This window comes from Vanellus vanellus, assembly GCF_965231255.1.
Source record: "Vanellus vanellus genome assembly, chromosome: Z".
NCBI lineage: Eukaryota > Metazoa > Chordata > Aves > Charadriiformes > Charadriidae > Vanellus > Vanellus vanellus.
In genome coordinates this window covers 67,041,441-67,059,962 of record NC_138908.1, presented here as the reverse complement: position 1 = coordinate 67,059,962, position 18,522 = coordinate 67,041,441, and the positions used below count along the sequence as shown (strand labels likewise).

At 37.6% G+C, this 18,522-nt stretch overlaps 1 protein-coding gene across 3 annotated transcripts in view; it reads right to left on the bottom strand.

Annotated features, from left to right (window-relative positions):
- The window catches only part of PDE4D (phosphodiesterase 4D), a gene marked incomplete at its 5' end in the record, with an annotated part of 552,125 nt that overhangs the window by 345,666 nt on the left and 187,937 nt on the right, over positions 1-18,522 (bottom strand). The window lies entirely within an intron of this gene.

Here is an 18,522-nt window from a genome sequence, read left to right as displayed (position 1 = left end):
GGGAAATGGCTTAAAAGTGTGTCTCAATAAGGAATGGCCATTCTACCTATGCAACTGTGCCAAGGAAATTTACTTCCAAGTTCCAGGTCTCCTGTCGTTCCACTTTTGCATCACTCTGGAGAAGAGAGCAGCAAGCACACATAAGTGTGCTGTCTGTTTATAAGACAGTATTAATGTTTTCAAAGATTTTTAAATACAATTTTTTTGAGGCAAAGAGTACTTTTTCCACTGTATGTTCTATAGTATTGAGTTAATTAAGCATTTAAAATGGTTAATAATTTAAATCTGCAAATAAACTTTCCCTGTGGCTGATAGGGTGGGAAACATCAGAATATTATCCTCCTTTCGTATCAGCCCAAGTGTTGTGTTCTTGGTTGTTACCCAACCGAGCGTGGTTTTCTTTTTGGCGGCTCTATTTTTTTTCCCTTAAAGATGGATCTTAGCTTTTCTAATTTCTCAAAAACTCAAGGACATTTGCATTTTTCCTGTTAGGAAGCAACATTAACAATAATCCAAAAAGGAATCTGGAACATTAGAACTCTACAAGGATTGCCAGAAATAAAACTAGTTTAGCCAAATGATTCATGTTCATTTCATGGCATTAAAAGGACTTCAAAATCCTTTGCAAACTGCAGTTTCTGATTAGTTTATTTGTATTAAGATGACAGAAATCATAAAGAAATTAACCAGAAAGCACAAGCACACATTTTCTGTATCGACTTGTGCAAGTCTGGGTTTTGTTGTTGTTTTGTTTTTGTTTCATTTTAGCTTTGGAAACATTATAATTAGTGTTTAAACATAAGAAAAACAGATCTTTACAAAGCATACTGTCGCTTACAAGATCAGGAGACATGAATGTGAAAGTATGCCAACAAAATGACAACCTAACTGTGCAATATATCAGATATTATGCAGCAAAAAAAGAATTATGATTTTAGTCTATATAAAGGACTAATTCTACTTCATTAAACTGTTTGCTTTCTTATGAATTATTAAAACTGGAAAATATGCTATAAAAATAATGCAAATACTCAGCTGGAAAATTATACATTCAAGGAGTTATTTCCTCTCAGATTACTTTATCAAGGGCTTTATAGATATTCTTTATTTATTTTCCTCCTTATTTCTAAAATAAGAACTTCCAATTAGCCTGAGGCTGACTGCCTACTTACTGAATTTGCAGTAAAATAAATAGGAGCTGAGAAACTATTACCAGTGCACAGACGTGAACCTGCTGTCACATCTATTACGTATCCTCTTTTAAGCGTTAACATCTCATGTGCAGGCTGTTGTCTCTCACTGTCCCATTAGTTCTTGGCATACGCAACTCCCTGAAGCAAATTGGGAAGGAATAGTTGCTGAATATAGTTGATAAAAAAAAAACATGGGGGTCTTTTTTCTGTGTAAGCATAAAACTTGTATGTTCAGTCCAATTACATGCATTCCAAGTTGTTAGCATTCTAACACAAACCTTTCTGTTGCTATGTCTTTCATCTACTGGAACTACAGGCAACCGTATCTATCATTTTGTATTCTTAAAAGCAACAGAAATTAACTATGACTTATACTATCCCAGAAGATACATTAATTGGAAGGGAGAACAGACAGGTATTTCTGTAAGTCCACAGGACGTCCTCTGCCGCTGGTGGTGGTGATCTTTTCATGACCAAACCAAATGTTGTGTCTTAGAAGGCGGGGGGTGGAGGGGGCAACAACGACGACAACTGAACTGAACTAAAACGAACTGAACTAAAACGTTTTACTTGTTGTCTGTGTATGACATTCACCATGAAATGAAAAATAATTATCATCCCCCCAACAATTACTTTGCACTTCGCAAAGTCACCTGAGCAGGAGAGGATTTTTTTCCAAGAAATCTAATGATAACACAATACAGAATATAGATTTCCTTAATCTCAGTGCTATTCCACAACTACAAATATATTCATTATATCTGTTATCTATCAGATGGTCAAAAACAGTTTCTCAGAAGCAGCCACAGAAACTCAACTTTTCAAAACACATAAACCAATCTTGTAACTTTCTACCAATGAAATGACTGTCTTGGCAGATGAGTGGAGAGCAGTGGATATTGTCTGCCTCCACTTCAGGAAGGCTTTTGACACTGTCTCCGGTAAGATCCTCACAGAGAGGAGGCATGAATAGACAGTGAGGTCGACTGAAAGATGGCTGGGCAGCTGGGTCCAGAGGGTGGTGATTAGTGGTGTCAAATCTAGTTGGAGAACAGTAACTAGCAGTGCACCCAAGGGATCAACACGGGATGCAATCCTGTTCAACATCCTCATAAATGATCTGCATCATGGGACAGAGTGTGCCCTCAACAAGTTTGCTGATGGCACAAAACTGGGAGGAGTGGCTAATATGCCCAGAGGATCATGCTGCCATCCAAAGGAATCTCAACAGGCTGGAGAAATGGACCAACAGAAACCTCATGGAATTCAACAAGGAGAAGAGCAAAGTCCTGCACCTGAGGAGGAGCAACCCCAAGCACCATCACATGCTGGGTGTTACCCAGCTGGAAAGCAGCTTTCCACAAGGCCCCGAGGGTCCTGTTGGACACAAAGTTGAATGTGAGCCAGCACTGTGCCCTTGTAACAAAGAAGGTTCGTAGTCTCTGGGCTGCATTAGGAGAGTTGCCAACAGGAAAGAGAGGTGGAGCTCTGCTTAGCACTGATGAGGCCACACCTGGCCACACCTTGTCCAGAACAAGAGGAATATTGAGCTACTGGAGAGAGTCCATCAAAATACCACTGACATGATCAAGAATCTGGAGCATCTCTTATGAGAAAAGGCTGGTAGAGCTGGGACTGCTTAGCCTAGAGAAGACAAGAGAAGGCTCTGGGGTATCTTATCAATTTGTATAAATATCTGGTGGGAGGTTATAAAGAGGATGTAGCCAGGTTCCTCCCAGAGGTGACCAGTAACAGGACCAGAGGCAACAGACACAAACTGAAACACAAGAGGTTCCCTCTGAACATCAGGAAACACTTTTTTTTACTGTGAGGATGACCATGCACAGGCACAGGTTGCCCAGAAATGTTGTGGAGTCTCCATGCTTGGACACACTCAGAAGCCCTCTGGACATGGTTCTGCGCAACCTGCTCTAGGTATCCCTGCTTGAGCACGGGGATTGGACCAAATGACCTCCAGAGGTCTCTTCCAGCCTCCCCGATTCTGTGATTCTGTATAAAAACAGACTGAACAAATAAGTCTAATTTACATTTAATAGGGAATAATTCATCTTCCTTGTGGGAATAGAGTAGATAAATTATTACATCCTTTTAAATGCCTTTTGCATAAGACTTCTTATGCTCATCAAAGAGGTTCTCATTTTTGGCATGTATTTTGCTTATTTTAAAAGGAAGCACATGAAAAGATTGAAAACCATATATTTGTTCCTTAAATGATTGGGGTTTTTTAAAAAACACTGTTGTTCCCCCCCTCCCCCCATTTAAGTTCTGCAGTCTACTGTACACATTAACTGTTTATTTTACACATCTCCTTCTTAAACAAATTCATTTTTTTCTGGAACATAATTGCTCTGTGGCCCTTTTGGTATTTCTAGAATAGTACTGTGACCCTTCTGGCATTTGTATAACAGATGAAAAACAGTCTCAAATTTGACAAGGGTAAATAACATGATCCACCAGTTTCACAAGTCTTTTATTTCTTTGTAATGATATTGTTATTTCCATCCTCAGGAGCAAGCAAATACAATCTGTCAGTTACATACAGAAAGTGTTATTTTCTCACTCTCTTTCTTTTTCAACTATGAATTACAAACCCACCAAGGGGATTTTCATCAAAAGGAATCCAAAGGAATCCAAAGGAATCCACACTTACAGCTTTGAAAGTTTTTTTAAAAGCACTTTATGTACACACCTTATATATACACTTACATATATAAGATGTTTCTCAAAATGTGCCTCCTATAACATCAGAAGAAGAAGGGATAGTAGGAAGATGAAAGCCCACAGTATGGTTCCACACCTTATGATATGTTTGCTACATATAGATGTTCTACCTCAGATTCTGGCCTAAATTATCTTCTAGACCAACAGGAAGTCGACTTATTTCAGTTTTAGCATTTCTGTATGAGACTACTTTTAAGTGCACTCAAGACAGTATGGGCTTAAATGAATATCATAAATTAGCAAGGCATATTCTCTTTCATCCAATATTATAGTAGAATGATTAGTTTAATCACAATAATGAACTAAAATATATATCCAATAATGGATTTGTTTCAAGTCTTTGTTCTGCTAATAATAGGCACTAATTACCCTATGCAAGGAAATCCAAGTGCAGTTAACCTTCCTTTAAACATTGTAATTATAATCTACCGTGTTTCATGACTCGCTTTTTATAACACAGTGCTGGAATACTGTTGCTTAGCAAAACGCAAATTACCTCTATATAGTACTTTCTTTCCTTTTTGCACCAGTGGTGATAGAAAGGCACATGAGACTGCTTCAAAGGTAGATCAGCTTTGGGGAGGTAGGACCTCACACGCAAGCTCATCTAACTGGGCTCAACCCAAAAGCTGGGGAGCTTCTCATGCTTACCTACCTACTTCTTTCAGGTAATTGGGAAAAAGCAACTGATGACTTTTTCTTTCTTTTATCAATTTTACTGAGTCATTGTCTTATGCTGTTTGTAACAATACACTCCTTTACTATTCCTAATGCATTGTACTACTACCACCACCAAAAGACAAATATTCCACAACATGACATCCTTTATGATTAACTCTTTTAAAACATCTCTAAAGCCACTAATCTTGTCTTTTAGATCCCCAAAGCCATTTTCAGAGAATGTATTTATATGCGTAACAGTGTCTGATCCTCTTGAAATGCCCGTTTCTGGTGCTACAGACAGTTGCAACTCCTTTCAAGATAAGTTGATGAACCTTCACGCTGTGGTCTCATTTTCATTGCACTGGCAGCCCAAATGACAAATTGAGCTTTGCTCTAAGCTTCCATCCACAATCATGGAACCCTAGGCTAAGTTCTAGGATGCTATAACTCAAAGTATCTGGCATGCCAGGATGTATAATTAAAGTTCTAGTTTTGCTGGGACTCAGGCCAGCAAAGCAGAGGCGGTGTGGTTACTAAAAACCTCCCGAAATGCAGACAAGTCTCCCTGGGGTAACTGGATTTTTTGCAAGTTTATTGCTCTGTGTTTTTTGCTCACATGCTCATTTTTACTATGCAATAGGTGTGAAACAATGCAATATAGCTTTTTTTCTGAGAGTTAAGTTCTCACATCGACCAAAGCACTGCACTCAGAGTGGGTGATGATTTTTTAAATACAGCACAATAGCTGGGCTTGTCCAACAAAATCACACTTTTACCAAGGATCATACTTCTATGATACTTTTGATTTACAAAAAGAAAAAAACAAACAAACAAACAAAAAACAACAAAACCAACCCCCCCCAAAACACTCTTTTTCTTTTTCCACAGGCAGCTCTTTCTTTCCTTCTGCTTTACTGACCCGCTCCTCTGCCAACACACTCTCAAAGAGAGATGTAACATTACTCAGGAAGGCTTCAGGCCAGCTATGCAAAGTGCAACAAGAATGATTGCAACCCTCTTGTCTTCCTTTAGCCCTCACTAGAATTTCCCATTCTTACTTCTTTCTTACTTAGAACTCAACAAATTTACAAAAAAAAAAAAAAAAAGGCTGCAAATCTGCTCTTTTCAAATGCATTTCTCAGCAGAGTAAGAAGGAGAGAGTGAGGCTAAGACCTGTCACCTTCTTCTGCCTATAACTGGAGTAGAGTGTCCGTGCAAGCAGCTTTTCTTAGAGGGTCCAGGGAAGCAGTGTCAGAGTAGGACCAAGTGACACTGAACACAGACCAGCTTCCAAAGAGCTGCACAAAGCACAGCACAACACACTGGTATCACAGATGCCGGTTTTGTGGCTAAATACTGCTGAATAGCTTTATATTGTGCAAATATGCTTAAAAGGGACATTACAATACTGGAACACAGGGCATCAGTGACAAACACACAGAAAGCAGGGGGCGTGCTGTAAATTCATACAGTAATTTACTTCACTATAATATGAGCTGAAGTCATAACAGCTCATCAGTTGTTAATATTTAATCAATCGTTAATTCAGACACCCTGGTCTGCTAATAAATTTTTCATGTGTAGCCTTTTTTTCAGGATCTCTCAATCCAGATTATTTTATTTGACACAATCAATATGGATTAAAGAGGGTATGCAGCAGCTACGGCCATTTTATCTTGCCATTCATTAAAACTGACTTGCAGTGAACAAACATATGCTTTTTATATATGTACAGAGCTACAGTTCTATAAATCCGTAACTCAGCTGTATAAATTTCAGCCTCTGGTTTAATTCCTTCTACTTTACATATATAGCCTATACGCTAATCCAGCTATAGACAGTCAAGTGAAGAGTCTTAATTTGCTAGATAAAATGCTAAATATGCATAAAATCTTAACAGACAAGGTGCAACATAATTGATAAAAAATTACATCAATTAATAAAGAGTATATATATATATAGGTACACACAAAACCACCTGAAATCTTTCCACATGAAAGCAGATAGAAAGTCAGTGCATTAATTTTCATTTTCCATCCTCAAAAAACTATGCAGAATATTAGAGTTGTAAACTAATAATTTAATTTCATTTTTATGCCTACTGCAGTAGACTGAACCTTGTGTCATAACACTATCCTAAAATGTCCTTTAAAGAGAGAAAACATGACAAATACCTTTTCAATAAAAGAAATATTAAAAATAAATAAACAGTGATCAAAGCAAATCTTCACTGGTCTCCAGTCAGCTTAAACTCTCTCTGAAATTCCTGGGAATGGTATTTTTACCTGACAGCATGCTACAGCCTCCCTGCTTGCTGGTCTTTAGAAAAAAAACCAAAACACTCTTCTTTGCCACACATGCTGAGCTAAAGCACCATGGAAAACAACAGCAGATTTTACATTATTCTACAAGAAAACCATTTTTAAGAAGAAAAAAAAATAGCAGTGGTCCACACCCTATGTAATTCTTTCTTGAACATTCTTAATCTGACCCTATTTACTAACAAATAACAGACATTGAACAAAGGCAATATAATACTCCCATATCCTAAAAACTGAAGTGATGGAATTACAAATATTCTTGAAAAAATTCTGCTCTGTAATTATTTAGTGACTAAAAACATCAGCCTAGGCAAGAGGGACAGCATTGTATTTCCATTTATTTTCTGCAATATCAAAAAAAGGCTAGTGTTAGCAATAAAACAAGAATAAGGTATTCCCAAGCCTCTACAAGTTTCCTTAGCAGTGTTGTATAGTTCTCTCCCACTCCCCACCCCCACAAACTTCTATTAAGTTCTTGGTCTTAAACACAAAGAAACTTACAGAAGCACATTCAAAACATAAGTCAATCCAAGTAAAAGTGGTAAATCAAATAAAATCAATCAAGTTACCAAAGAACAATACATTTAAACCAAACCTTACCAAGCTGTTTGATTTTCTTGGCTAAGGTTTGTTAGATTTCATCTAAGTTCCGATGTGCACCCCTTCTTTTCCTTTTCCTCACGTCAGTTTAGTCAATGTTGTTATAAGTAAGAAAGATCATGAGACATGACATCGTTCCCATTGAAAGCAAGTGCAAAATTCTTCAAAAGAAGAAGAATTAGCCAGTGTTCTCTTGGGACAGGCAATGATGCTAATTCAACAGAATTTGAGGCTATGCAATACCATCTAGCAAGCAGATAATATTCAGAATATATGCAAATGCCTTAGCCAATTCAGGTGAGCAAGTGAAGTCTTCACAGGGACTGATACTATTTATTGAAAAACATTAAAAGGGAAGGATTTCTTGCCTTTGATACAGTCAATTTCCACATTGCAGCATTGGTGAATAATTTCAGCCAAAGATGACAACCCTGAGTTCATATTAACAGCTCTCAAAATATTTATTTTCTGGTTGGGGATGCTCCAGGTTGCACTGGTTGGATACAGGTATAGAACAACTGCCCCATCACACACACATATGGATACAACCTCTCTGGGTTGAACTATAAGTTCACCTAGCTGGATTTTTCACTCTCTGACAGAGGCCACTAACAGATGCTCATAGAAAAAAATGAAAACAGTACTTCAAGAATAGAATGGTATTTCTCTCAATATTTCCTGTCAAAATATGGCAAGCTGAATTTGTGGTTGAATTCACTTCATCATTGTGCTGAATAGCTCTCAGTAGACTTTTATCCTTGGATTTTGCCTAATCATATTTTGAACTCATGTATACTTTGGCACCCACATAAACAACTTTACTGTGCACTATATGAAAAAATACTTTGAAACCTGCTGCCTGATCATTTCACTGAGGGACCTTGTTCTTACATGAGAAATAGCAAGTGACTTTTCCTTATTCATATTTCCTGTTGTTCACAATTTCATATATATTCTCATAAACCCAAGCTCTTTTCCAAATTGAAGCATCCTAGTCTATCCAATCACTCCTTGCTGTTCTCACTATTTCTTTTCTAATAGTCCTTAACAATCTGAGTATCTTTTTGACTCCTCCTTAGCACCAAGACTACTCACAATGATTGCTAGAACCCTGTCCTCAGGGGTATTATTTAATTTAAGATTCACTGATAGCTATGCATAGCTAAAGTTATTTTTTCCCTCATGTATTCATTTTTTTTTATTGACAATCAACTTTCTTCAACATGTTCCTTCCCATCAATTTAGTATTGCATGACAGCTTTGTCTCTTTAGGAGCTCTTAAAGTTTCCTCCTGGAAACTCTGCTAAGGGACACAGAAAACAAGGAGGTGAGTGGTGACAGCCAGCACGGATTCACCAAGGGCAAATCATGCCTGATAAATTTGGTGGCCTTCTATGAAGGGGTTACAGTGGCAGTGGACAAGGGAAGAGCAACCAATGTTATCTACCTGGACTTGTGCAAAGTATTCGACACTGTCCCATACGATATCCTGGTCTCTAAATTGAAGAGACATGGATCTGAAAAATGGACAACTCAGTGGATAAAGAACTGGCTGGACAGTCGCACTCAAAGAGTTGTGGTCAACGGCTCCATGTCCAAGTGGAAAGCAGTGACGAGTGGCATTCCTCAGGGGTCAGTACTGGGACCTGTACTGTTCAACATCTTTGTTGGCGACATGGACAGTGGGGTCAAGTGCACCCTCAGCAAGTTTGCCAATGATACCAAGCTGTTTGGCGAGGTAGACACACTGGAGGGGAGGGATGCCATCCAGAGGGACCTGGACAGGCTGGAGAGGTGGGCCCAAGCCAACCTCATGCAGTTCAACAAGGTCAAGTGTAAGGTCCTACATCTGGGTCATGGCAACCCCAAGCACAAATACAGGCTCGGTGGGGAATGGCTGGAGAACAGCCCTGAGGACCTGGGTGTGGTGATTGACGAGAAGCTCAACATGAGCCAGCAGTGTACGATTGCAGCCCAGAAGGCCAACCGTATCCTGGGCTGCATCAAAAAAGTGTGGCAAGCAGGTCAAAGGAGGTGATTCTGCCCCTCTACTCCACTCTACTGAGACCCCACCTGGAGTACTGCATCCAGCTCTGGAGTCCCCAACATAAAAAGGACATGGACCTGCTGGAGTGTGTCCAGAGGAGGGCCACGAGGATCATCCAAGGGCTGGAGCACCTCTCCTATGAGGAGAGGCTGAGGGAGTTGGGGCTGTTCAGCCTGAAGAAGAGAAGGCTCCAGGGAGCTCTTATTGCGGCCTTCCAGTGCCTAAAGGGGGCCTACAGGAGAGCTGAGGAAGGACACACACAAAACCAACCAAACAAAAAAACACCCAAAGAAACAAAACCACAAACCCCCAAAAACACAACTAACCCCATCCCCCAACCTCTAATCAGTTCTGAATCACGCTTTTCTTTTATAAAAGTCCACTTCACGCTTTTCTATTTTATTATATGCACTAAAACATTTACTTTCATTCTAAAAGTTCCTGGAGTTCTCCTCCTTCTCCTCTCTGCACAAACAGTTTTTTTTTAAAACTGGCACCATGTTTGCCACCTTATGATTTTTTGGTAATAAACCTGATCTCACCGACAGATGTAAGTAATAGTTTTACAATTTTGTATTTGAGTTATTTTAGAAATCTTGAGTGAATAACATCTGGACCTGGAAACGAACTACTTTTATCGTAGTTTTTCATTTTTAAAATTTATTTAGAGTAGACACTAGGATCTGCTTGAAGCAAGCCTTGAACTCAACACTAATAAACAAAAGCTCTAGTGCAAGACATAGCCTAAGTTATTTTTTAGTGAACTGTGATAGAAAAAATATTGGTTTGTTTTTCTGCCATTGCTTTGACTTCGAGTACTCCTCTTATCTCTCAATCATTTATCAGCTTATGTACCGGACATTACACATACAAACAAGGAGTTCTTTCCAAAATAGATTATAAAGTGGGCTAGAAAAAGCCCATTATCTACCTCTGTGAAACTGCAAAACCTGAAACATGCTCTGACGAAACTGGTATGTTACCCACTTTTAAGTGTTAGGCAATACACTTTATTCCAAGAAGTAACGTATGATAGAATTTACAGCACTACAGAAATGTTAATACTGGCCTTAACACTGGGAATTGATCTCAATCAAGTACAAAGCATGACACAGTTAAATTTTGGCTATTTAGAGAGGCATGCAGGGGTCTAGAATGCCTTCCACGATCAGTGTATTCTTTTCCATGGACTTTGCTGGACTGAAGAATAACACTTGTGGAAAAATATTCTTTTTGTCCAGACATGAAAATATTCCAAGGAAGCTTTAGTTAAAAAAAATAAAACTTTACTTAGAAACCATGCATTATCAAACAACATTAGCCTCTATTCTACAGCTGTTTAAACAGAAAGAGCTAGTCTTTGACAAATAACCTGATCAATAACACAGACTTAGGTTTTATCCTTTGTATTACCAATGTATTAATTTTTTAATTTTTTCTTAGGATACCTGACATGAAAAATAGCTACTTTCCATTAAACTGTACAGAATTCACTTGTCTTTCATTAAGACAATTAAGTCCATTATTTTTTAATAAATATTTTAATCTATAAATATTGCAAATATTTAACAGTCCAAGACACACAATACTTCCTGCTTTAGCAAACAGCATAATACATCAAAGTTTGTCAGGCATGAAGTTTGCCAATTATTCATATAGGATATTAAAAATTGCCATTTTGAATGTTAGTTAGCTCTATTTTTCATTGAAAACGTGATGCTGATTAATAGAACTGAAACAGCCCTCTATTACTGAAAATTCCTAAATTCCTCTCTTATTTTTGCTGCAGTATTATGTTGTACTGAAATGCAGTAGCACTAATCACACTTTAAAAATAAATACAAAGTTAATGAGTTTACCAATGTTTGCCTCCTAGAGTTGTGCTCTGCTTAGTGCATATTCTGTTCTGACGTACCAAACACTACAGGAGGGGAGAGCTGGGGCAAGCTGCAAATGAATGAGGCCATTTCGCTCCAGTTTCCAGGCAACACAGAAAAGTGCAATGACTGCACAGCGTGCTGGTCATTGTTCCAAAAGGTGTTACAACTCATAATTATCATGGGTTTCAGTTTTAAGCATTTTTGTTTCTTCCATTTCATGTATTCCAATCCACCTCATTTTTTCTTTTTCTTCTTTTTTGGGGTTTGGTGTTTTTGTGTTTTTTTGTTTTTTTTTTCTCTTTTTCTCCTTCCTTTCTAGTCATCATGTGTGGAAGACATCTTCATTCTAAAATATTGTCTGGCTGTATAATCAGCGCAGCCACTCCTGGGAGAAAGCCCCTTCGTAAATGTCTATTACTAAACTGATATAAAAGTCAAATTATAACCACGTAATGTTGCCAGCTCTGGAACTTGCTCCTCATTTGATCTGGACAGATTGGAGAATGGAGAGGAGTTAGGATTCTGACAGACAGTGTCTAGTAGCTCAAGCACTGACTTCTTCACAGAAGATTTAATTTAAAGAGTCTTATATTGAACAGTGATAGCGATACTCATCCTGAATTAAAGTAGTCTTACTTTAATTGGTGAAACTTACCTCCAAAATAAATAAATAATTAAAAGAATCGTTAAAACCATTTACATTCTAAAATTGGAATTTAAACAAAATCAAATATTTTATTAGTGATCTGTTAAAATTAATCCTATTAATTTTTATTTACTTTCTGGAGTGTTCCTGTTCACTTTTGTAGGCATCATACAATCTCCATCACTGGCAACCTGAATTATAAAAATCCTTAACAAATCTTTATTGTTCTAGATCTCCTGCAAATTTAACTCAGTGGCTATTAAAAATAGTAGAATATTTACTTCTACCCAACTGTAACCAGTTTGCAGACACTACGTACGTGAAACGTATTTATTTAGTGACATATATTTATGTCACTTTTGCACAGTACTACATAAATACATGAACGTATCAATGTTTGCTCGCAGCCCAGAAAGCCAATTGTGGCCAGCAGGTCGAGGGAGGTGATTCTGCCCCTCTACTCCACTCTACTGAGACCCCACCTGGAGTACTGCATCCAGCTCTGGAGCCCCCAACATAAGAAGGACATGGACCTGTTGGAGTGGGTCCAGAGGAGGGCCACGAAGATGATCAGAGGGCTGGAGCACCTCTCCTATGAGGATAGGCTGAGACAGTTGGGGTTGTTCAGCCTGGAGAAGAGAAAGCCCTGGGGAGAGCTTGGGGAGGCCTTTCAGTACTTAAAGGGGCCCTATAGGAAAGATTGTGACAGACTTTTTAGCGGGGCCTGTTGCAATAGGACAATGGGTAATGGCTTTAAACGGAAGGAGGTTAGATTCAGGCTAGATATAAGGAAGAAATTTTTTATGCTGAGGGTGATGAAACACTGTCACAGGTTGCCCAGAGAGGTGGTAGATGCCCCACCCCTGGAACCATTCAAGGTCAGGCTGGATGGGACTCTGAGTGATGTGATCTAGTTGAAGATGTCCCTGCTTATTGCAGAGGGGTTGGACTAGATGATCTTTGAGGGCGCCTTCCAACTCAAACTATTCTATGACTCTATGTATAAAATGCTGTTAAAAGAGAACAGGCAAAGCTCCTATTTCCTCTCCCTAATTAAATATACAGTTAGATAACAGTGATTGCATCAAAACAATTTATTCCCCAAGCACATGTAATTCTGGGCTCAGCCTGTGGGAGGAGGCCTGTTCAGAGCCATGGATGTGGTATCACACCCTCCGGGCAGCAACTCTTTGCCGTAAAGTGATCTCTAACTTGAGCAAACTCAACAGCCAACAGATTTCTGACAAAATACCACCCACACCCTTATCCTACGTGTTCAGACCTGGTCTTTCTCTGGCATCCTTGGTCTCCAACTACTAAAAGCAGTGCAGTTCAAAGAACAATAAAGTCTCACTGCTCCAGTATTTATGCTCTGTTCAATGGCTCAGAAGAATCAGTTTCCAAGGAAATAGTTTATTTTGCCATGTTGCTGTTAATTCTATACATTTGTTCTCCCCCCAAAATAAAATAAGACTTTTACATTGGTCATATAAGTTGGTCAGAAACAAACATACATAGATTTTGTTTCTGAGCGAAGTTATTTTTATAACTGCTTGTTGAGTTTCTAAATGGATGGAAAATTATGATAAGGAAAAAATAAATTCAAAGTTGTACAGCAATATACTTATGTAATTTTAATATACACAAAAATAGTCTCAGGTTAAGATTCACTTCAACAACAGCAACAAGCCAATTTCCTTTAATTGCACTTCAGGATGTGAACGGTTTACTTGTGCTGTCTCTCTCTCTCCTTTTATTTATTTATTTATTTATTCATTAAGTTTTGCCCTTGTCTTTCATTCCTGATTTGACTTTTTTATTGTTTTAACCAACATGGGTTCATTTCACCGTTGCAGGCATGCACTCCTGCACTGGCAGCAATAATTTTTCATGCCTTTGGCATTTTGTCTTACAGATGTAAAGAAATGTAATCTACATTTAAGAAAACAATATTTACATGTCTGTGGACTTAGGATATGGAAAAAGCTTATTTTCAAAACAATGCTCTTGTAAATTTAGTCCATTATCATTTCTTTTAGCAAAGTTTTCATAACATTTTAGCCACATCTCCCTTCATATTTTTGACATTAAGGATATAGCCAGCACCACCTTAATTTTGTATTTATTTTTTTTCCCCAGAATGCAAGAGAAAGAGAATCTGAACCACATTCAAGTTCGAATAGCTAATTTGAGTTTGTTATGCTTAAATTATTTTGCTTTTAAAATAGATTTTTACTTTTTTTCTTTTTCCTTACAGCGAAGCAATTTTAAAACATTTCACCTTCTGAAGTATCTCTGCATTTCATAACACTGTAATGTTTGCATTGCCCCAGCTTGATTTTTTCACTAAGAAATATTTCTTTGCCACCATAAAGATGCTACTTTGCACTGGAAGAAAAATATTTTGTGCTTCTAATGTCAGTATAAAAACAATTAGAATAATAACCTTTTCTTTTACTTTCTTCCCCACTTGCTGTTGTTTTCCGAGCTGTAGAAACAGAATCATTTCTTTGTACAATGTCAGTGGGTACTCTGCACAAAATTCAGAGGTCTTACAGATCTATAGGTGCAGAAGTAGCACACATGGAGGTCTCAGGAAAGTTATAACCCTTACAAAATACCTTATGTTACCTTTCCTTACCAAGAGGTATCAGACTGCAAAGAAATTGTTTACTTTGCCACATTTGTCTTAACCCCTTATCTACAGAATGACTCACCCTGCGTATGACAGACATTTCATTGAAAGCAATGCCATCAATGACAAGCATGGACTAATTGCCACAGTTGTGAGTATGGCAAAATATATAAACAAGAAGCAGACTGTAAAATTCAAATTAATTAAAAACTCAAGAGAATCATAGAATCATAGAATGGTTTAGGTTGAAAGACACCAAAACCATCATCTAGTTCCACCCCCCCTGCCATGGGCAGGGACACCTCCCAATATATGTGTTTATATATTTTTATTTATATGTATATTTATTATATTATTTTATTAAAAAATATATTTATATTTATATTTATTTGATTATCTATATTTAGACTTTAAATTTCCAAATTTAAAATTATTTGATATGTAATTTGTATGTCTGTTTTCTGAAGATGATTTTTGTGTTCAGATATTCAGTTTAGCAAAGAAAATAGAATACTGTCCCTTACAAGTGCAAAACTTCCCAAAACTGGTTTTAGACTCCAGCTAATCACTGTAGCCCTTTCAGCTGAGTCACTGATAGGTAATCAATATAGAAATATGCCAAGATCACACAAGATTTCTTTAGTGGAAAATATCCACCTTTTTTTGATCCCAGAGTGCTTAGATTACTTTTAAGTAAGAGAAGTTATATTTAAAATGGAATATGTAAAATAACAAGATAAACACCTGGAAAACACAATCCTACAAATGCAAACAAATGTGTAATTTCTGCAATGTTGCCTATTAGACAGCTACCAATATTTTCTAGATGGGTTAATGTACTTAGTCAGGCATTACGCCGCTCCAGCATCCCAACATTAGAAAGTTTTTTCATCTTCCTGTCAATCCCTCTTAATACAGGTATGGAAGGTCAATACAGTACAGCTAAGCCTGCAGAAGAGTAATGAAGGAGACATCATAAAATGACATAAGATTATTTTTTTTTATTAAAACAAGAACAACAAAAACACCCAACACCCCCCAACCTACACTCAGAAATTGCTTACTGAAAAGGATATTAAGATTGTAAGACAGTTTCTCAAATGTTAAGAAATGGCAGCGATAATTTGCCCTCTGTGTATAGCACACGTTATGATCGATAGAGGGTATCGTGATAATAACAGTGACCCCAACCATCTCTTCCATAAGACCTGTACTTCTTTGGTTGAATAGAACAGAAAATTTTCCAGATAGAAAGACAGGCAACGATCTGTTGCCCCTCAGTTTTTGCAGACACTGGAAACTGTAATGAGCAAAGCAGGGAACATATGCTTTGTATTTAAGAAAGAAACACTACTCTGTAACACTGTGTTTTGGCCTTTTCTGCACTCCAGAGGACGTCTGAACCTGTCTGAAACCAGGCACGCTATTGCATTGCCTGCTCTTTCTGCGAATCAGAAACAGCCGAGCTTTGAACAGCGCAGTCAACGTTAGTCTGGCATACCCTGGAACTGGCAAGTCTGATGGCAAGCGAGTTAAATGAGTTCAGATGCACTTATCATACTCAACTACATTAACGTTCCAGATTTCTGCTGCAGATCAGCAGGTAGTCCTACAATTACAGGGAAAAGGCTCCTAAAGGTTGTATTGCTTTGGTTTCTGCTACAGTTAAAAAGTTCAAAACAAGGACTATGTTTTCTTAGATTCCTACAATACCTGGGATGCTGACACCACAAGAAACTATAAATGGGTATTTAATATTTAGAATATGAAAAGTGAACATTCTCTTGATCTGTAAGCAATGATAGCACTTCATACTTGGAAAGCATTGGGAAAACATGAATAAAAGATTCCTGAGAAATATTATAATGTTTTATTTCAAATATTTAGAAATTAGGACAGTAGAGTACAAACAAGTTTCCTGAATCCAAAGAATGCGAACTGATGGCAGAGCTAGGTTTAAAATCCAAGGATATTTCGACCCAGTGTCACACTATATCCACAGGACCGTGTGTCCCTCTGCTTGAATTTGCTTACAAGACTCAGTAAACATAACACTTATTTGCCTGCTATTGTTTTAAGTGGTAGTTGGATTTTTATATTTTGTTAATGCACATACCTTCTCTTTGAGTCATGGAATCATTTAGTTTGGAAAAGACCTTTAAGATCATTGAGTCTAGCCATTAACCTAACACTGCCAAGTCCACCACTAAACCACGTCCCTAAGCACCACATCTACGCATCTTCTAAATATCTCCAGGGATGGCGACTCAACCACTCCCCTGGGCAGCCTGTTCCAGTGCTTGACAACCCTTTTGGTGAAGAAATTTTTCCTAATATCCAATCTAAAACTCCCCTGGCACAACTTGAGAGTGTTTCCTCTCATCCTATAGCTTGTTTGAGCTGAAGAATCTCATTCTCTAGAGCTACATGATTTTTGCACCCAACAATCACACAGCAATTATGTTGGTTGTTTTTTTTTTTTTTTTTTAACAGAGCAAAATAGATGCACAACTGCAGTTTATGTTTTTGTTTTCCATTGTGACTTCAGTGACATCAATGTGATATCATAGACTTATTTAAAAGGGACACCATCATTTTTTCTAATTTAAGTGCTTCTCAACAGAGGGATTTAATCAAGAAAATCTTTCTCAAATGTTAAAACTGCACTTTACAATTCACCTTGAAAAATTTAGACATACCCAAAGTTCATCTACTACTACGTTTCTCAAGTTACTTGAATTTGTTTCCTTCTCAAAACCATTTCAGCAGTTGATAGTTAATTATTAGATGTCACAATTTAATACCTTATTCAAATAAATGAAAGAAGAAACAGGTTTTATAGAAATGCTTCCCGATCCTCACCCAAAGTTTTTTACTCAGAGGAGTGTGTCACAAACTACCAGCTTAAGCAATGTTGTATTAGTCTTTTTACAGAAATGCTGGATTTTTCTTTTAGCAGTTAGAAATAAGGAAATTAATTATCCATAAAAAATTATATTTGTGGCAGTAATTTTATTATTCACACTATTAAAAGTATTTTTGAACCATGTAACATTTTATTCTAAACATAATACTGTCTTTTTTTATTATTCATTGCATGAAAGTGTAATAACATTCAAGTACCATTATTTTAGGGGCAACAAAGCTTACCTGAAAAGGTAAAATAACTTCAAATTAGTACCAAAATCCCTCATGTAACTATCTAACCATGTAACTATGTCAGGATGAGTATGAAAGCAATTAAAAAGTTGGCTAGAAAACTACCGAGAAATTAATTTGCCACTGTTGGCAAATAGCACACAGAAGAGGGCCTTGATAGAGAAACAGTCATTATTTCTCACACTTTGGACTGGGTGATAACAGGCAAATGAGAACGATGTTCCTGTTAAAGTAGTCTGAAATTAGACTGTCATTTGTAATACTGTACGTGGCCTTCATTATAACCCATTGGTCAATGTACTGAGGCATCATCAGTCTTCAAGACGACAAAAAGTGAATCAGACAGTTTTAATGGCTTTCAATCAGTTGACTTTTGTATTAGCCCCAGCATTAAAATATCTGCTTTTCTCCAGCCCCTCTAAGCCTCACATCTTTAAGTGGCTGAAAAGGCATTACTACCAGCTGGTCGAGTTTTGCCACTTACTCTCACCCATGTAACTTCATCTGCATTCAAATGCTCCAAAACCAGCTAGCCTGCTACTTCCAGCCGTTCATCTCAAATTACTTATCTAAGACTACTGTTGTTCATGAAGCCTTTATAAGTAAGGTCATGAAGACCTTGCTGTCTGCAAAATG